Here is a 22,488-nt window from a genome sequence, read left to right as displayed (position 1 = left end):
CAAATTTATCAACATGTTGGTTGGGGGCGAATTTCAAGTCTTTATTTAATACTGATATCTGTGTGGTTGATAGTTCCTTTTCAGTAAGGTTGATGATGCTTGACTTATTGGGTCTTATTGAAAGTTGATTGCTCTTCGCTTTTTGTTGGGTGATTTTTCTCCTTCCGCCCCTTGTACCTCTTCTCCTGGATGTAAATGTCTCTTTACTCCTTGAGAGGAATCCAAACGAGTGTGCAAACTTCCTCGTTCTTGAAGGTACAGTAGACCGGCCTTCTTCTTCTCCCCTAAAAAAACTCTTTCTCCGGGGGAGACCGAACGGAGTTGTTCATAATGATTAGGATGTGTGTACCTTTGGCGTTTCTCTACAGGTGAACGATAGTATTGTTGTGACAGTTTTCTCTCGTATTTTCGCCTGGGGGACTGATAGGAACTTCTTCTCCTGGTACCATAATTTCCTCTGAATTTGGGGTGATGGATGGGGGCAAAATCACGTCTATGATGGAACACTTCGTTGTCTTGATCTTCCACATCCCTTCTCCATCTAGGTTGGAGCTGATGTGCTCTCAGCTCTTGTTTACTGTTCCCATTGGTGTTCCAGTCATGCACTTTTATATATATATATATATATATATATATATATATATACATACAAACAAACAAACAGAAAATTCAGCACTCACCATAGCAAGCTCACTTATCCTGTCCACATCAATAAATAAATTATGGGGGTTTAGTTAGTGAATTGGCCAATGCACAGAAGACTGCAAACCGATCGCCAAGGTACCCCACCTTCTTGCAGGTCCTACACAATCAGAGTCTTAAAACCTGGCAACTGTTTCATACATAATATAACTGCAATTATGCCTACTTGGTTTAATGTGCACCTGCCAAATACCTTATGGCTTCTAAAGGTACACTAGTCACCTGACACTGGCTGATAAATGACTCAGGAACAGCTGACACAGGTTTAGGATAATTGAGTCTACATAGGGGTGCATGAAAAAGCTTGTGGCCACAGTTAATAAGTGTTAACCAAAGATTAAAGCTGCAATATACAAACAGATATAAAACCACAGCACTCGCCACCCCAGAAGCGGGGTACATAACTGCACTTACTACTCATAGGGTGGGGTGCATGTAGCCCATGACCACATACTTAAATACATACAGAAAATTCAGCACTCACCATAGCAAGCTCACTTATCCTCACATCATCTTATTAGCTATGGCCATAAGCGAGTGCTGTGGTTTTATATCTGTGTGTGTGTGTGTGTGTGTGTGTGTGTGTGTGTATATATATATATATATATATATATATATATATATAAGCAGGCATAAGAGCATACTAGTGCATTAAGTAACGCATATGTATAGTTAATAAATATACCAGAATGGTGATTATATACAAAAATAATTCAACAATTATACCAGAGTGATGGGACAAGTGGTTATGATACTCACAATTAATTGGCAACCAGGCACATGTGCTTCCTCCAACAGCAGAGAATGGAGCGCATAGGACTATGTGCCTGCTATTTAGACCCCTATGGCGATGGCTTCACTTCCTCCCTATGTAATTTTACATTTATCCCAGTATCTGAAGTAGTGTGGCCCTTAAGGGGATAACCAGAGGTGTGATATAAGTGGCATGCGGGTATATAATATAAACAATATAATAAAATGCTCCAGACAGTTGCAATCACCTTCATTAAAATGAACTCACTGTGTGTTCCACGGACGGCTAGGATCGCCCTTACTGATATTAACTCCTATAGTGCTGGAGTGAAGCGATTAGTCTACTTTTCTGAATTTATCAATAAGTGAAATGACAGTACTCTTATGAGCACTTAATTTAAAATGGCAGTACTCCTATATAAAAAAAAAAAAAAAGATATAATTAATTCGTAACTGGCATCCTTAATATCAGAGTGCCATCTGACCGGTCTGGTACAGTAAGTGACAGTACTCTTATGAGCACTTAATTTAAAGTAACAGTACTCCTATATAAAAAAACAAGTTTTATGGTAAGAACTTACCTTTGTTAAAACTCTTTCTGCGAGATACACTGGGCTCCACAAGGAAAGACATAGGAGTGTAGAGTAGGATCTTGATCCGAGGCACCAACAGGCTCAAAAGCTTTGACTGTTCCCAGAATGCATAGCGCCGCCTGCTCTATAACCCCGCCTCCCCGCACAGGAGCTCAGTTTTTAGTTAACCAGCCCAATGCTGTAGCAGGAAGAGAGACGACAACAGTTAGTAGCCACATACACCACACTCTCACGACAGGAGAAGTGTCAGCGGCTAATGCCATACCAACCCAAAGAAGCTAAGTGCGTCAGGGTGGGCGCCTTGTGGAGCCCAGTGTACCTCGCAGAAAGAGTTTTAACAAAGGTAAGTTCTTACCATAAAACTCGTTTTCTGCTGCGGGGTACACTGGGCTCCACAAGGAAAGACATAGGGGATGTCCTAAAGCAGTTCCTTATGGGAGGGGACGCACTATAGCGGGCACAAGAACCCGGCGTCCAAAGGAAGCATCCTGGGAAGCGGCAGTATCGAAGGCATAGAACCTTATGAACGTGTTCACTGAGGACCACGTAGCCGCCTTGCACAATTGTTCAAGGGTCGCACCACGGCGGGCCGCCCAAGAAGGTCCAACAGGCCAAGTAGAATATGCCGTAATGTGAGCAGAAGCTGATAGACCAGCCCTCACATGAGCATGTGCAATCACCATTCTAATCCATCTGGCCAAAGTTTGCATGTGAGCAGGCCAGCCTCGTTTGTGAAATCCAAACAGAACAAAGAGAGAATCAGATTTCCTAATAGAAGCAGTTCTCTTCACATAGATACGGAGAGCCCGTACCACATACAAAAACCGCTCTTTGGGAGACAGATCAGGAGAAACAAGTGCCGGAACCACAATGTCCTGGTTAAGGTGGAACGAAGAAACCACCTTAGGCAAATAACCCGGACGAGTCCTAAGAACCGCCCGGTAACGGTGAAATATCAGATATGGGGAACTACAAGACAAGACACCCAAATCCGACACTCTTCTAGCTGAAGCAATAGCCAGCAGAAACACCACCCTAAGGAAAAGCCACTTAAGATCAGCTGAACCAAGAGGTTCAAACGAAGACTCTTGTAATGCCTCCAAAACCACCGACAAGTCCCAAGGAGCCACAGGCGGGATATAGGGAGGTTGGATACGCAACACACCCTGAGTGAAGGTATGCACATCAGGTAAGGTAGCAATGTTTCTCTGAAACCACACCGACAAGGCAGATTTTTGAACCTTGAGGGAGGCCAGACGCAGGCCTAAGTCTAGGCCCAGCTAAAGAAAGGCCAACAACTTGGCTATACTAAACTTGGAAGCGTCATAATCGTTAGATGCGCACCAAACAAAGTACGAATGCCAGACCCTATGGTAAATCCGAGGAGAAGCCGGTTTCCGGGCCCGCAACATAGTTTGAATGACCGCCTCAGAAAACCCTTTAGCCCTCAAGACGGAAGCTTCAAGTGCTACGCCGTCAAAGACAGCCGGGCTAGGTCCTGGTAGACACAGGGGCCCTGAACGAGGAGGTCTGGGCGTTGTGGAAGTAGAAGTGGACGCTCTGACGATAGGCCCTGCAGGTCTGAGAACCAGTGCCGTCTGGGCCACGCTGGAGCTATGAGAAGCAAAATTCCTCTTTCTTGCTTGAACTTCCGAATTACCCTGGGCAGGAGTGACACCGGAGGGAACACGTACGGCAGCCGAAACCAACCATCCACAAATGCTGCTTGAGGATCCCTTGTCCTTGCTCCGAAGACCGGAACCTTGTGATTGTGTCGAGACGCCATCAGATCTACGTCTGGAAGGCCCCACTTTTCCACTAGAAGTTGAAACACTTCTGGATGGAGGCCTCACTCTCCGGCATGTACGTCCTGATGACTGAGAAAGTCCGCTTCCCAATTCAGGACTCCCGGCATAAATATTGCCGATATGGCCGGTAGATGGCGTTCCGCCCAACGTAGAATCCGTGAGACTTCCTTCATTGCCAAACGGCTTCGAGTGCCACCTTGATGATTTATGTAAGCCACTATGGTGGCGTTGTCCGACTGTACTTGAACAGGACGGTTCTGAATTAAATGCTGGGCCAGGTTCAATGCACTGAAGACTGCCCGCAATTCCAGAATGTTGATCGAGAGGAGAGATTCCTCCTTGGTCCACCGACCCTGAAGGGAGTATTGCTCCAGCACCGCTCCCCAACCTCTGAGACTGGCATCTGTCGTCAACAGGACCCAGTCGGATATACAGAAGGGACGGCCCCTGCACAATCGTTGGTCCTGGAGCCACCAGTGCAGCGACAGACGGACCTCCGGAGTCAATGAGATCATGTGAGACCTGATCCGGTGAGGCAGGCCGTCCCACTTGGCTAGAATCAGCCTCTGGAGGGGGCGAGAATGAAATTGAGCATACTCCACCATGTCGAATGCTGATACCATGAGGCCCAGCACCTGCATCGCCGAATGTATCGACACTTGCGGACGAGAAAGGAAGCAACGAATCCTGTCCTGAAGCTTCAGGACTTTCTCCTGAGACAAGAACAACCACTGGTTGTGAGTGTCCAACAGCGCTCCCAGGTGCACCATGCTCTAAGCAGGGACCGGGGAGGATTTCTTCCAGTTGATGAGCCACCCGTGGGCTTGTGGAAACTGGACAGTCATATCCAGATGACGTAGGAGAATTTCTGGGGAATTTGCCAGGATTAACAAGTCGTCCAGATACGGCAGTATCCTGACCCCTTGACGGCGGAGTACCACCGTCATCACCGCCATAACTTTGGTGGGAGCCGTAGTTAAACCAAAAGGTAACGCCCGAAACTGGTAATGGAGGTTGCCAATCGCAAACCTCAGGTATTGCTGATGTGACACTGCTATAGGAATATGCAGGTAAGCATCCTGTATGTCCAGGGAGACCATGTAGTCCCCAGGTTCCAAGGCCAGAACTATAGAGCGAAGGGTTTCCATACAGAACTTGGAAACTTTCACAAACCTGTTCAATGCCTTGAGGTTGAGAATGGGCCGGGAGGACCCATTCGGTTTCGGGACCAGAAACAGCGGAGAATAGTACCCCCGGCCCCTCTGAGCAAGAGGCACCTGTACTACGACTCCTGTATCCAGGAGGGTCTGTACCACCGAATGTAGAGTGTTTACCTTTGTCTGGTCCAACGGGACGTCTGTCCGGCAAAATCGATAAGGGGGTCGGTTTTTGAAGGCTATGGCGTAACCTTGAGTGACGACTTCCCATACCCAGGCATCTGAAGTGGTCTTCAACCATTCCTGGGTATACCCTAGAAGCCGGCCCCCCACCCTGGGATCCACACGTTTATCCGTAGGGTCTTTTAGAGACGTGGCGGTAGTGACAGGTAGAGCTGAGGAAACCACCATCCTAGGCACATGTGAGTCTACTGGAGGAGGCGTTTCCCAATTTTTAGACAGCTCTGGCGTGAGGGGATAGCGAGCCAGCATCTTCTTTTGAGGCACAAACTTCTTTCCCGGGTTTCCCCAGGGTTCCTGACATATATCCACTAGGTGGTCAGAGTGAGGTAAAACTTGTATAACCACCTTCTGACACATTAACCTATCTGGTTTCCTAGGAGGGGCGGATGGCTCGGGATCATCCGTAATCTGTAAAATTAATTTAATAGCCTCCAAAAGATCAGGAACATCCACATGTGAACTACCCTCCCCATCAGCAGTATCTGTGTCAGAATCTGTCGGGTCAGTGTAAGCGCCATCAGACGAGGTGTCAGTGACAGCAGTGGATTGTGAGGAGATAAGAACTCGCTTAGAGGACCCCTTGGTCTTAGGCGAGCGAGGGTCAGATGTTTTAGTAGTGAAGGACTGGTTCAACTTCTTTAATTGAGCAGCTAAATTGTCCGCCCAAGGCAGGTTAGCTGCGGGGACCACATACGGTTGCACCGGCATAGGAGGTCCCATAGGGGGTGTTAGTTTAGTAACTAGCGTATGTAGAAGCGTGGAGAAAGTAGCCCACGGTGGGTCATTATGTACCCCCGTTGCCACAGTCCCACTGGGGGGCAAGGAGCCGCCAGAACCAGAGCCCACAGCTGCTATAGTCTCCTCATAGGGGTCTGTAGTTTCAGCAACACCGGCAGTGTGTTCAGCCCCAGAACCGTTACCTTCAGAAGCAGACATGATATAACTGGCAGTATCAGGTAACACAGTACAATTGGCAGCAGCACAATACCTTTTACCCAAACCCCAGCGCAGTGTAGTCAGCACAAGCAGAGATACAGGAGAGATATGGTGACTAAAATCACAGAGAAAAGTACGTATTAGAGTATATCTTGTGAAAATCCTATATAATTATAAAACCTAACGCACCAAGCCCCCTCAGGTTATAGTATATAGGGATAGCAAGTTGAGTGAGAGACACGAAATGGAAACCACTCAGCAAGCTAATGCACACACATATAAACAATGCAGAAGTTATTACTAACAATAATACTGCACTGGACCAGCTTATATAGCTATGTAGTCAATAGATATAACACTGCACAGTAAGAACTGGATGTATATCACAGGGTACTTGTACCAGAGAACCCTGACGAAATGCACTCTTTCTTAACTAACACTGTCTAATTGACATGTAGAATACTTAAGTGTCATGTAAAGTCACAGCGCTGACAACCAGGCGGCTTTACACAGGAGGATTTGCCCAAGCAGTCCCAGGAACAGTGTAGCTGAGAGAAATGGCGCTGACAGGGAGTGAGGGAGAGACAGATATGCAGCTCCAGGGCGGGAACATTTGCTGGAAATGGCACCCTGGGGCAGGGGCTCCAGGTCTAAGCCTTATCCCCCTGCTGGCAAAACCACCGGGTACTGTGGGCTACTAGTAAAATGATTTTAAGGGTAAACCTGACCTGCACCCATGCGCAGGTGATCTAGTGGGATCGCCTGTACTGCCACAGTGTCCACCGCCAGTGCGCGCGGCCCGCCTCCCACTGACCGCGCCGGATCGCGATAAAGTATGGGTTCCGCAAGCGGGACCCACTCACCACCTCCCGAAGCGCGGCCACGCGATCCCGGAGAGCCCCCGTCGTGTGTGCCTGACTTTAGAAGAACGGAGCCTCCTGCTGTAGTTACCCGGCAACCAGGGCTCGGGAGTGTACAGTGCCGCTGGGGAGAGATGGAGCTGCAGCAGTGAATGTCACTAGACATGTACACACTACTGCAGCCCTTGAAGTCTTCACTTTTCTTCTCAAAAAGCTCTTCTTAGGGCTGCCCAGAGCAGCCCCTCTGTTATGTGCCTGCTATCTGCGGCACCAACTACAAAACTGAGCTCCTGTGCAGGGAGGCGGCGCTATGCATTCTGGGAACAGTCAAAGCTTTTGAGCCTGTTGGTGCCTTTGATCAAGATCCTACTCTACACCCCTATGTCTTTCCTTGTGGAGCCCAGTGTACCCCGCAGCAGAAATAGAATTAATTCATTCATTACTAGCATCCTTAATAGTAGAGGGCCATGTCTCACCGGCCTGATACTAGTAAGTGAACGGGGGCCAACCTCTATAAATTATGCTCCCATGGTGTTAAGGTGAGCATAGAAGAATTTCAATACTTTGATTAGTTCTAACCATCGTTGCCTACCTTGCTACACCATTCTCCGGGAGGCAGCAGCGTGGTAGGCCAATGGGGGCAGTCTGGGGGCATGGCCAATGGGGACAGTGAGCGGTCCAGAGGCATGGCACCATAGTCGCGTCATCGTGGTCCCGCTCTTGCTAGACAGTGCCAAGAAAACAGGCACTGTACAGCAGGGGGCGGAGCTACGATGACGCAAATCAGCGCAAATCGCATCATTGTATCCCTCTCGGACCGTGGGCGGCCGAGGGCGAGTGCAGGGGCTGCCAGCAAAAGCAGGACACTTGCCCACCTTTTCGGGAGCCGCCCAGCCTTTCTGGGAGGGTAGGCAAGTATGGTTCTAACAAAAAGGCCTGCGGAATGCGCCCCAAGACTAAGGGGGTAATTCTGAGTTGATCGCAGCAGGAACTTTGTTAGCAGTTGGCAAAACCATGTGCATTGCAGGGGAGGCAGATATAACATGTGCAGAGAGAGTTAGATTTGGGTGGGGTGTGTTCAATCTGCAATCTAAATTGCAGTGTACAAATAAAGCAGCCAGTATTTACCCTGCACAGAAACAAAATAACCCACCCAAATCTAACTCTCTCTGCACATGTTATATATGCCCCCCCTGCAGTGCACATGGTTTTGCCCAACTGCTAACAAAGTTCCTGCTGCGATCAACTCAGAATTACCCCTTAAGCTCCTAAACAATAAAATAGCGATGTAAAAGCTTAGTGATTTTGCTTATATCAAGGACTAACCCCTCCAAAGGGGAGTTTTCTAATGATGTGTCCCAAAAAACCCACTAAACCCTGATTACTAGTCGGGGGCATATAAGTTAAGATCCAGAATGGTTCGAATGAAAAATAGGAAACTATGCATACAGAAGAAAGACAATACTTAAAAGCATAAACAGATCTGATCTACCTTGGACGACAAACTGGGCATAACTAGTCCCCTCACAATAATGTTTACATATTATTTCTATAGAGAAAAAGTCATTCCAACATGAGGGTTATCCATATACTGGACAGAAAATTATTCTAACAGGACATGTTAGCAATATATTAAATTATGAATTCCACTAGTTCCATCACTCAGGTATTCACAAATGGCAGGTACAAATCACTTAGAAAATTAATCTTTAAGGATATAAATATTCCTCATAGAACAGTGGTTCCCAAACTTTTTGAATCACGGCACCCTAGAGTAACAGAATTATTTTTGCGGCATCCCTAGGCAAAAAGTTTTATTATTGAGGAATATTAAATTAAGTAAATTGCATTTAAATGTCATCCTTAAGTTCAGTTATTTACTGAAATACAGGATTCACTTTTTGTACACATATTTTGATTGGCAGCCACCAGCACTGGTTTTGCCTATTACACTGAATGTAAATAATTTGATTGACCATCAATCCAGGGCACCCTTGCAAGTGCTCCAAGGCACCCCAAGATGCCATGGCACACAGTTTCAGAACCACTGTAATACCATCTAGATGGAAAATCTAATCTGCCACTGGTCCTCTAAAGTTAAGGGAAGGGGGAACAGACTATACCAGTAACCAATTCCCATGGGGTAGAATCAGTATAACTAATATATATCTATATTGGTGGGGCACTGCAGTGTTTACAGGCACTGTAGGGGGTCAATCAGAATGAAGAAATCACCAAAGCCTAACCCGTGGTGCTTTGTTCCTCCCTAGGTGCACTTCACAGAAAAGAGTCAATGTCTATCTCCTCATTAAGGCCATGGGGGAACATGGTATTTAATGTATAGATCCAGAAGCTTTCTCTTCTGACAAGATTCCCAAATATAAATTCTACACATAAATATGTATAGAATAAAAACATTATCTAAAACATCACCATCTCTCTCACTGTATAAACACACAATGATCTCCATCATAATAATGTTATGAACCAAAATATATAAACATATATTTATATATTTCTTGATATATATGTATACTGTATATATATATATATATATATATATATATATCCGCAGAGAATCCTGCACTCGCATCAATATAATGAAATAAAATAGCGGGTGCTACCAGTAACCTTTATGGGGTCACACAAATACAATACATCTACCACATCTGTGGAGGGTGCACTCGCGCCAAAGAATAGTCCATAAGTCTTGATTGTAGTTCAATTTCTTTAATGAAGGTCAGAAGTGATGCCATTTATAGTCGACGTTTCGGTCCTATTCAGGGCCTTTCTCAAGACCGGCACACTCATAGTTTCTACAACATAATAAATTGATGTCATAGAACATTTAACAACAATAAAAAAGGACAATATAGCATATTATATGCAATACAGAATTAAAATAACATGGTCACATGTTACACCACCACCAGTGCCTCCCAGGCCCCTAAGAAAACCAGACTGAGGGTGACTGCTGTGAGAGATCATCATACAAAACGACCACCAAACAATAAATCACCGATGGCAAAATCACAGATAGATTACCAGCGTGTATAAAGTCAATCATTAGTGCAGCTAAAGATTACCTGCACTGGCAACAAGGAGGTAAGGTAGATCATAATCAAATTCATGCAAGACTCCATTATTCACAAATCACTGTAATAAATATGGAGGGATTCAATCAACCTAAGTGTTAGATCACAGGTGAGAACTCAGATCTAACAGGGACAATACAAACAATAGGGATAATCAGGGATATACCTGAGGTTTAAAAAGTAGGTGAAATATGATGCAGCTGTCCCGACAGAATGACATGCCATATAGTGTAGATCCACTGCAAAAATATTAAACAAAGGATAAAAATCCTAAACTGACCAACTGTCAACAGCAAGTAGGTCAATTAAGATGTAAAACAGTACTCACGGAGCCGGTACCACACGGGCGTCAGACAGCTGCATGTCTCACAAGGTGAGCTGCTGACTATTTATTGACCCCCGGACCGGAAGTGCAATTAACACAGAGTCTATGTAAAGAAACAATAACGGCAATTCCACATGGAACCACTCACTGGTAAGCCCGTCAATTATGTAAACTGGCTAGTCCACCAAATGTACATGAAGCAAAAAGCAACGAAGTGTCAAGATTACTATCTCGGCCGCTCGGACACGCTCTTCCGCGTGTCACCTCCCGGAAGCGTATGCGTTCCACGACCCGGAAGTGACACGGGACCCACTGAACAATGCGGCACTGGACAGGACACAACGTCGTGAACGTCGGCTTGCGTTCCAGTGACGTCATGTTTCATGGCTGGCAACACTGCATTAGTCCAATCATACCATTCACCTATATGGATACATATAAGTACTGGGGGGAAAGAAAACCAAACAAAGGGGAAACCGATAATCGTCACCAATGGTAAACTCAATGCAAATCACCAATAGAAGGGCACCCGACCCGCCAGTTCCTACACAAAAGACAATATACATCATGACCTCAAATCATCAATACTATTCTATTGTAAATAGGGGATACTGATATAAATGTTCCAAAACAATAAACAAGATTTACTTAGTACAGGAACGAGTTGGGTAGGGCTTCCCACTTCAATCTGTTAGGGACCTGGGAAGACGCACCAAAGTAGACACAATAAAAAAACAAAAAAACAATAGGAGAACATCAAACATGCACAGGTAGACAGAACATTAATCAAACAATAAGACATACAGGGGAGACCTAGAATCAGGAATATCCACAGAGGAGAAATTCTAATCATTGAACCTTAGATAAAGATATTAAGGGAATTGGCCTCATTGAGGCCTTTGGGAGCCACAGTATTCAATGTGTGGATCCAAAAACTTTCCCTTTGTTTGAGTGCTAGCAACCGATCACCTCCCAAAACGGGAGGGGGGACCCAATCAATAGGCTGACATTTGAGAGTGGCTACCTGGTGCCTAGCTATCAAAAAATGTCGGGCAACTGGTTTGTCGGTTAGGCCAGAGGCAAGGGCCGTATGGATAGTAGACCTATGGTTGGCCATTCAGTCTCTAAACGGACGAGATGTCATGCCAACATAGCACAAACCGCAGGGACACTTAAGCATGTATATAACAAATTCTAATCTACAGTGCAAGTGAAATTTAATATTGAGCTTTTTACCAGTGTGAGGGTGGTAACTAAATATAAGGACCCGTTATCATGGAACGGCATGTAGTGCACCCTCCGCAAGAAAAACAGCCTGGTTTGGCCTGCATTAACTGCAAATGTGACATCTGGGGCTCAGGGTACAAGGTAGGTCTCATCAATAGTTGTTTTAAATTGGCCCCCCGACGGTATGCCATCATGGGAGCTGATACACCCTTAAAGGGTAAGTTGGCATCCGAGGACATACATATACATACAGTGGGGCAAAAAAGTATTTGGACAGCCACCGATTGCGCACGTTGACCCACTTAAAAAGATGAGAGAGGTCTGTAATTTCCATTATAGGTACACTTCAACTGTGAGGGACAGAATCTGTAAATAAAACTAGGAAATCAAATTGTATGATTTTTAAACACTTTATTTGTATATTCTTGCGGAAAATAAATATTTGGACAATCAAAAAGTTTAACTCAATACTTTGTAATATAACCTCGGTTGGCAATTACAGAGGTCAAATGTTTCCTGTAGTTCTTGACCAGGTTTGCACACACTGTAGCAGGTATATTGGCCCACTCTTCCATGCAGATCTTCTCTAGATCTGTCATGTTTTGGGGCTGTCACCGTGCAACACGGACTTTCAACTCCCTCCACAGATTTTCTATTGCGTTGAAGTCTGGAGACTGGCTAGGCCACTCCAGGACCTTGAAATGCTTCTTACGGAGCCACTCCTTAGTTGCCCGGGCGGAGTGTTTGGGGTCATTGTCATGCTGGAAGACCCAGCCATGTTCCATCTTCAATGCTCTTACTGAGGGAAGGAGGCTTTTGCCCAAAATCTCACGATACATGGTCCCATTCATCCTCTCCTTAATATGGATCAGTCGTCCTGTCCACTTTGCAGAAAAGCAGCCCCAAAGCATGATGTTTACACCCCCATGCTTCACAGTGGGTATGGTGTTCTTGGGATGCCATTCATCATTCTTCTCCCTCCAAACACGGCAAGTGGAGTTTATACCAAAAAGTTCGATTTTGCTCTCATCTGACCACATTACATTCTCCCAATGCTCCTCTGGATCATCCAGATGGTCACTGGAAAACTTCAGATGGGCCTGGACATGTGCTGGCTTAAGCAGGGGGACCTTTCGGGTGCTGCAGGATTTCAATCCATGACGACGTAGTGTGTTACTAATGGTAACCTTTGTGACTGTGGTCCCAGCTCTCTTGAGGTCATTGACCAGGTCCTCTTGTGTAGTTCTGGGCTGATTCCTCACCGTTCTCAAGATCACTGATACCCCACGAAGTGAGTCCCAGGTCAAGGGAGATTGTCAGAGATCTTGTATTTCTTCTTTTTTTTAATAGTTGCGTCAACAGTTGATCTCTTCTCACCAAGCTGCTTGCCTATTGTCAAGTAGCTCATCCCAGCCTTGTGCAGTTCTACAATTTTGTCCCTGGTGTCCTTAGACAGCTCTCTGGTCTTGGTCATGGTGGAGAGGTAGCAGTCTGACTGTTTGAGGGTGTGGACGGGTGTCTTTTATACAGATAACCAGTTCAAACAGGTGCCATTAATACAGGTAACGAGTGGAGGATAGAAGAGCTTCTTAAAGAAGAAGTAACAGGTCTGTGAGAGGCATAAATCTTGCTGCTTGGTAGGTGTCCAAGTATTTATTTTCCACAAGAATATACAAGTGAATTGTTTAAAAATCATACGATGTGATTTCCTGTTTTTTTTTTTTTTCAGATTCTGTCTCTCACAGTTGAAGTGTACCTATGATGGAAATTACAGACCTCGCTCAATCGGTGGCTGTCCAAATACTTTTTTGCTCCACTGTATGTATATATATATATATATATATATATAAAAGAAAACAAACAGAAGGGGTGCTCCATAGTGTAGAACTAATCTAATTTGTGTTATGCACACCAGTGCCTGCAGGAAAGTACTGGTGTCAGAACTGTTATGCACTCCAGTGTCTGCAGGAATGTACTGGTGTTTGAACTGTTATGCAAAACAAATGGACTCACAGACAAACTGGGGAATATGACATAACGTACACAGAAGGTGATAGGGTAACAAAATACACACAAAGTGAACAGAGAAGCCCAGAGGCTAAGGAACTGGGTATCTCCCTTGTATTAGAACTGCTCAGATGGAAATAGCAAGATGTTGTGTTTTAATACGTAGAGAACCCGAAATGCTGTTGCTAAGGGCAACAGCAAAACCCTAAAGGGTTACCAACGGGTGTGGCAGTAAACTCCTTGGTCAGAGATGGAATGATAGACACAAGGAGAGACTCCACAATCCTGATTCTCACTTGCAGTGCACAGGTTTTAGCTTACTGCCACTAAACTGACCCCTGACACCTAGCACAGTGAGACAGGATTAGACAGGCAAGTCTTAGAATACAGCCGCAAACTTGCTAAGTTCACAGAGTAGTAACAGAACCCCAGCAAGCTAAACGACTGACTCCAGTCTTACTGCTAGGTCTGGATTGGCAGAGTGTAATACCAAATCCCCAGGCCTATTTGCAGTAAGCAACAAACAAATACAAAGCTACACAGTACTGGCTAACTTTCATGAACTGACTAACCAACAAAGATTCAGCAGCATCTGCTTACCCTGAAAAGAGGCCTTATAAAGCAGGTGCTGTCCACGCCCCACTCAGACCTCACAGACTGTGAGCACAAAAACCAGCACCGGATCCCCTGCCGTGCACAGAGCCTATAACCACTGCACAGCAAAAGACCCGAACCGGAGTATCAGCTGCGCTCAGGTTACTCCACTAGCACTTGTCTCCCGGTTGCCATGACGACGTGGCAGCACAGGGCAGGAGACCCTAACAGTACCCCCCCTCTGACGAGGGGTCAAAGAACCCCTACCACCGGGTTTATCGGGGAACTGCGAGAAGAAAGAGCGTATCAGTCTGGGGGCATGAAGATCACAACTGCGCACCCACGACCGCTCCTCCGGGCCATACCCCTTCCAGTGCACCAAAAATGACAGCCGACCCCGAACCACCTTGGAGTCAAGAATCCTTTCAACAACAAACTCCCTCTGGCCACGTATCAGAAGAGGGGAAGGTCTTCCACTGGAAGAAGGATTACTAATCGCCCGTTTTAAAAGGGAACAATGAAATGTTTTATTGATACCCAAAGAACGGGGCAGATCTAACTGAAATGCCACCGGATTGATAACCCTGGTGATCTTATAAGGGCCGATGAACCGGGGGCCTAACTTATGAGATGGCTGTCTCAACTTCAAATTCTTGGTTGACAACCAGACGAAGTCTCCTAATTTGAAGCTGCAGGGTCTTTTCCGCTTATCAAAAACCCTTTTGGTCACTAATGACACAGACACAAGGGCTTTCTTCACTTTCCGCCAAATACCTCTAAGGACCGAAACCACAGAGGAACCACCAGGCGTGGAGTCCAGGGGGGTCAAAAGAATTGGCCTTAGGATGATGCCCATACACACAAAGGAAGGGAGAGATCCCTGTAGCAGAGTGAGCCGCGTTGTTATAGGCAAACTCCGCCATGGACAGATGAGCAACCCAGTCAGTCTGACACTTGGAGACATAACACCTGAGGAACTGCTCCAAGGACTGGTTCACCCTTTCAGTCTGCCCATTAGACTGCGGATGGTAGCCTGACGACAAGCTGACAGAAATCTGGAGATCGGAACAAAATGCCCTCCAGAATTTGGCCACAAACTGGGATCCGCGGTCAGAGACCACATCAAGTGGCAACCCGTGGAGACGCACAACATGCAGCATAAATAATTCAGACAGGCGTCTGGCTGATGGCAGCCCAACCAGTGGAACGAAGTGCGCCATCTTCGAAAACCTGTCAACGACAACCCAGATGGCTGTCATCCCCGAGGATTTGGGCAAGTCCACCACAAAATCCATTGAAATGTGGGTCCATGGCTTAGATGGGATAGAGAGTGGATGTAATGGGCCAACAGGAACCCCTCTAGGAGTCTTATTTCGGGCACAGATGTCACATGCCCGAACCCACTGATCCACATCCTTAGCCACCGAGGGCCACCACACCGCCCTAGGTAGCAACTCCCGAGTTCTGGCAATACCCGGGTGACCTGCCGACTTCTTGGCATGGAATTCCAGGAACACTCGCTGTCTTAACCTAGGAGGCACAAACAAAAGACCTACCGGAAGGTCTGGAGGAGCCTGCTCCTGTGCTCTAAGGACTAATGATAAGAGGTCCTGGGTAATGCCCACTTTAATACATGATGGGGAAACAATGGGCAACGGCTCCTCGGTGGTCTCCTGGATTGGAGCAAAACTCCGCGAGAGCGCATCAGCCTTGATGTTTTTTGACCCAGGGCGATATGTTATCAAAAAATTAAAGCGAGCAAAAAACAAAGCCCATCGTGCCTGCCTGGCATTGAGACGCTTCGCTGACTCTAAATATGCCAGATTCTTATGGTCAGTGAGAATTGAGACCACAAACTTAGCCCCCTCAAGCCAGTGTCTCCACTCCTCGAGTGCATCCTTAATAGCCAACAATTCCCGGTTACCCACGTCATAATTCATCTCGGCAGGCGAAAATTTACGGGAAAAGTAAGCACAGGGATGAAGGCGATTATCAGACACTCCCATCTGAGAAAGCACTGCCCCAATACCCATCTCAGAGGCATCCACCTCCACCACAAAAGGACGCTCTGGATCTGGGTGTCGCAGCACCTTGGCCGAAACAAATGCCCTTTTGAGACGGGCAAAAGCCGCTTTAGCCTCACAAGACCAGTGAGCAACATCCGCCCCTTTCTTAGTGAGTGCCACCAAGGGCGCCACTATAGATGAAAATCCAGCGATAAATCGTCTATAAAAATTCGCAAAGCCCAGGAAACGCTGAAGCGCCTTCAAACTAGTGGGCTGCACCCAATCCAGGACTGCCTGTACCTTGGAACCCTCCATTTGGAAACCTTCTGGGGAGATAATATATCCTAGAAATGCGATTTGCTGAACTTCAAATTCGCACTTCTCCAGCTTCGCCCCAAGCCGGTGGTCTCTGAGTTTCTGGAGGACTAAGCGTACATGCTTCCGATGTTCCTCCAGGGAATGGGAGAAGATTAGGATGTCATCTAAGTATACAACTAAGAATCTATCCAAATATTCCCTGAGCACATCATTCATGAAATCCTGGAAGACTGCCGGGGCATTACAGAGCCCAAAAGGCATCACCAAATATTCATAATGCCCTGAGTGGGTATTAAAGGCAGTCTTCCATTCATCCCCCTCTCTTATTCGGATTAGATTGTACGCACCGCGTAGGTCAATCTTAGAAAAAATGGTGGCAGTACGAAGCTGGTCAAACAAGACCGAAATGAGAGGCAGTGGGTATGAGTTTTTAATCGTGATACGGTTCAATTCCCTGAAGTCGATGCAGGGTCGCAACGAACCGTCCTTTTTACCCACGAAGAAGAACCCCGACCCAACTGGAGACTGTGAAGGTCTGATAAATCCCTTAGCCAAGTTCTCCTGAATGTACTCTGCCATAGCCTGAGTCTCAGGACGTGACAGGGAGTACAACCTGCTCTTGGGAAGCTTAGCATTTGGCAACAAATCAATGGCACAGTCATAGGGGCGATGGGGAGGTAGTACCTCTGCAACTTTTTTGGAGAACACGTCCGCAAAATCTGCATAACACCCTGGCAATCCTGGCAAACTTAGCTGCGAGAGCCTGACTGGAAGGCTCAAGCAACTCCTGAAACAATCAGTACCCCAACTAAGAATCTCCCCAGAGACCCAGTCAAATTGAGGATTGTGGGCCCTTAACCAGGGTAACCCCAACACCAATGGGGCAAAAGTACAGACAGTCACATAAAAGGACAATTTTTCAGAGTGTGTGGCTCCAATAAACAAAGAAATCTGGCTAGTGCAAGAGGTAATTTTACCTTGGGATAATGGTTCCCCGTTTAACCCACAAATCTCAATTTCCGATGCCAAGGGTACTAAGGGAACAGAGTGTTTCAGGGCGAATTGGCGGTCCATAAAAACCCCGTCGGCCCACTGTCCACAAAGGCCTCAGTCTTGACAGTTTGACCGAGGATCTTCAAGGTCACCGGAATGATAAAAGTCTTCTTGGGAAATTCTGACTTCTGGCCTGACAGGATATTTCCCATCACCCTCAGGCCCTGAAGTTTTCCGGCTTTTCTGGGCATGATACTACCACATGACCTTTATTCCCACAGTACAAACACAAGCCCTGCTGTCTCCTCCGCGTCTTCTCACGCGAGGAGAGGCGGGTAGCCCCAATCTGCATAGGCTCCTCAGAAAATTCCTCAGAGTCTGAGGTTCCCTTGGGAAGGAAGGAAATCTCAGTCTCCCTTTCAAGCCTACGCTCTCTCAGCCGTCTATCCACCCGGATGGATAACTGCATGAGCTGATCCAAGCTATCAGGCAAGGGATATTGTACCAGTTGGTCCTTTATCTGGTTAGAAAGACCTCTTCGGTACTGGTGTCTCAGGGCTGGGTCATTCCACTGGGTATCATGGGCCAACCTCCGAAACTCCGTACAGTAAACCTCAACTGGCCTTCGCCCTTGCTTAAGGATCGAAATCTGAGCCTCGGCTGAGGCCGTCTTGTCAGGGTCATCATACAACATGCCCAGTGCCGTAAAAAAAGCATCAACACTTTTAAGCGACGGACAGTCAGGCTGCAACCCATATGCCCAGACCTGTGGGTCTCCTTGTAGCAAGGAAATCACTATGCCCACCCGCTGAATCTCCGACCCAGAAGACTGAGGCCTAAGCCGGAAGTATAGCTTGCAGCTCTCCTTGAAACAAAAGAACTGCGAGCGATCTCCAGAAAAACGATCCGGGAGATTTACTTTCGGCTCCTTAACCCCTGCAGGTGCTGCTGCTGCGGGAGCTCCGCCAGCAGCCTGGGAGGTGTGCATTTTAATGGACAAATCATTAAATTGTCGAGTCAGGACCTGCACCTGATCGACCACCTGTTGCAACGTATTTTGAGGGGTATGCTCCATATTCCCACAAAATTTCAACAGGAGTATTAGGCTGCTGAATATGTTATGCACACCAGTGCCTGCAGGAAAGTACTGGTGTCAGAACTGTTATGCACTCCAGTGTCTGCAGGAATGTACTGGTGTTTGAACTGTTATGCAAAACAAATGGACTCACAGACAAACTGGGGAATATGACATAACGTACACAGAAGGTGATAGGGTAACAAAATACACACAAAGTGAACAGAGAAGCCCAGAGGCTAAGGAACTGGGTATCTCCCTTGTATTAGAACTGCTCAGATGGAAATAGCAAGATGTTGTGTTTTAATACGTAGAGAACCCGAAATGCTGTTGCTAAGGGCAACAGCAAAACCCTAAAGGGTTACCAACGGGTGTGGCAGTAAACTCCTTGGTCAGAGATGGAATGATAGACACAAGGAGAGACTCCACAATCCTGATTCTCACTTGCAGTGCACAGGTTTTAGCTTACTGCCACTAAACTGACCCCTGACACCTAGCACAGTGAGACAGGATTAGACAGGCAAGTCTTAGAATACAGCCGCAAACTTGCTAAGTTCACAGAGTAGTAACAGAACCCCAGCAAGCTAAACGACTGACTCCAGTCTTACTGCTAGGTCTGGATTGGCAGAGTGTAATACCAAATCCCCAGGCCTATTTGCAGTAAGCAACAAACAAATACAAAGCTACACAGTACTGGCTAACTTTCATGAACTGACTAACCAACAAAGATTCAGCAGCATCTGCTTACCCTGAAAAGAGGCCTTATAAAGCAGGTGCTGTCCACGCCCCACTCAGACCTCACAGACTGTGAGCACAAAAACCAGCACCGGATCCCCTGCCGTGCACAGAGCCTATAACCACTGCACAGCAAAAGACCCGAACCGGAGTATCAGCTGCGCTCAGGTTACTCCACTAGCACTTGTCTCCCGGTTGCCATGACGACGTGGCAGCACAGGGCAGGAGACCCTAACAATTTGTTAAATAGTACAACAATGCTCACAAAATTAAGACTACAATGCTAGTGCTCGTACCACATAGCAGCACGCTGTGGGCTCAATACCACATGGCTTTACAATGAAAATCCCCAGCAAACATCCTCTCCTCCGATGCCTGTCTCGGATAGGACCACAGATCGCGCCGCTCAGCCAGTTCAATAGCCGCCGCACACCAGGACACCTTCACTCACCGGCAACCAGAGGACACAGGAGGGGGATCACACATGCACGTCAGCAGGCCATGCCCCTACGTGTTTCGTCACAGACTTCTTCAGAGGGCCCTCCTCTTCGTCAGAGGAGGTTTGCCGGGGATTTTCATTGTAAAGCCATGTGGTATTGAGCCCACAGCGTGCTGCTATGTGGTACGAGCACTAGCATTGTAGTCTTAATTTTGTGAGCATTATTGTGCTTTTTAACAATTTAAATTGGTTCTGCACTATGGAGCGCCCCTTCTGTTTGTTTTCTTAGATATGTAACTCCCATGGGATTCTGGGACAGTATTGATGGTTGGGAGCTGCGGTCATACAAACAGATAGACCCAAGTGCGCAGATCCTCTCCGGACTGGAGTGTGGTGGATTGAACTTTTTAAATTGTTGATATGGTTTTGTGTTTTCATACCGAGCGCACCTGTTGTAATTTTATATATATATATATATATATATATACACACACACACACTGCTCAAAAAAATAAAGGGAACACTAAAATAACAAATCCTAGATCTGAATGAATGAAATATTCTTATTAAATACTTTGTTCTTTACATAGTTGAATGTGCTGACAACAAAATCACACAAAAATTATCAATGGAAATCAAATTTATTAACCCATGGAGGTCTGGATTTGGAGTCACACTCAAAATTAAAGTGGAAAAACACACTACAGGCTGATCCAACTTTGATGTAATGTCCTTAAAACAAGTCAAAATGAGGCTCAGTAGTGTGTGTGGCCTCCACGTGCCTGTATGACCTCCCTACAACCCACACAAGTGGCTCAGGTAGTGCAGCTCATCCAGGATGGCACGTCAATGCGAGCTGTGGCAGGAAGGTGTTATGAGCCACGGCTCATTCCTGTTTTGCATGTCAGGTATTTTATGTTTATAAGTTGTTTCGCAGGCCAGGATTTCCCGTTGCTCTGTTTAAGAGTACTCTTGGTTGCTGCCGCTGGTGAGTCTGTGTAATTGCAGCTTGTTCCCATGTGTTCAGCCTCACCTGGCTGCTAATTGCATCTTGTTAGTTTGGAGTCATGCAACAGGGCAGCTGCATGAGATTATTAATTAGGCCTCTCTGTTATATGCTGGCTCAGTGCTATTCACAGACGCTGGTGATATTTCTTGGTTTCCAGTCTGCTTGAGTTCTGAGCTTGTTCCTGCCAATTCCTGAGCTCCTGTGTAGCAGTGTCTGTCGAACTGCTTCCTGTGTCGATTCCTGTGTCAGTCCCTGTGTCGATTCCTGTGTCTGATCCCGTGTCCTGCCGTGAAGTGTTCCTGTACTGAGGTCCAGTGCCTTTGCCTGTGCCTGGTCAAGTTTCTGGCTTCTTGGTGTCCACCGCACTGTCGTTTGGGATTCTGCCTGTCCTCCAGTTCTAAGAGTCTGTGTCAGCAGCATTGGGAGTTCCTGTACGTTTGCCAGTATTCGTACCGGTTCCGTGAGTAGCGGCTCTGCCGCGTCCGTCGGCCTAGGCCGCTGTATTCCGTCATTATTTCTGTCACTGGTGTTTTGCAGAGGGTTCTGCTTATGCTGTCACCGCCGGTACACAAAAGTATTGTCGGCGTGTGGTCAGCATTTCCTTTGTTGTTCTTTTCCTTTGGCGGCAAGCCGCACATACATTTGGTTTTAGGCTAGTTAGTAGCCCCTGGCTTTGGTTGTTTCAGTAAGAGGGTCCCTTGTTATCACCCTGTCTCAGTACACTCTTTGTCTCTCATTAAGACCTGAGGGGGGATCGAAGTTGGGCAGACGTAATCCGCCCTTCAAACGCGGCTGCCATGGGCTCAAGCAACCATAGTCTCGCAAGAGTGTACTGACAGCACGGGCGAGACAACGGAGATAGGGCGCCAGGGGCTATTCCCTTTCCATTCCCCCTTTCCCAGCATTACGTCCTGGTGCTCTGGACTCACTTCATAACATCTCCCTTGTTCTGAGCACCAGGAACCTAACAGAAGGTTTGCTGTGTCTGTCAGCGTAGTGTCCAGAGCATGGAGTTGCTACCAGGAGACAGGCCAGTACATCAGGAGACGTGGAGGAGGCCGTAGGAGGGCAACAACCCAGCAGCAGGACCGCTACCTCCGCCTTTGTGCAAGGAGGAACAGGAGGAGCACTGCCAGAGCCCTGCAAAATGACCTCCAGCAAGCCACAAATGTGCATGTGTCTACTCAAACGATCAGAAACAGACTCCATGAGGGTGGTATGAAGGCCCGACGTCCACAGGTGGGGGTTGTGCTTACAGCCCAACACCGTGCAGGACGTTTGGCATTTGCCAGAGAACACCAAGATTGGCAAATTCGCCACTGGCGCCCTGTGCTCTTCACAGATGAAAGCAGGTTCTCACTGAGCACATGTGACAGACATGACAGAGTCTGGAGACGCCAAGGAGAACGTTCTGCTGCCTGCAACATCCTCCAGCATGACCGGTTTGGCAGTGGGTCAGTAATGGTGTGGGGTGGCATTTCTATGGGGGGCCGCATAGCCCTCCATGTGCTCGCCAGAGGTAGCCTGACTGCCATTAGTTACCGAGATGAGATCCTCAGACCCCTTGTGAGACCATATGCTGGTGCGGTTGGCCCTGGGTTCCTCCTAATGCA

Source organism: Pseudophryne corroboree, chromosome 1 (assembly GCF_028390025.1).
Source record: "Pseudophryne corroboree isolate aPseCor3 chromosome 1, aPseCor3.hap2, whole genome shotgun sequence".
Lineage (NCBI taxonomy): Eukaryota > Metazoa > Chordata > Amphibia > Anura > Myobatrachidae > Pseudophryne > Pseudophryne corroboree.
Note: the sequence above shows the minus strand (reverse complement) of the source record.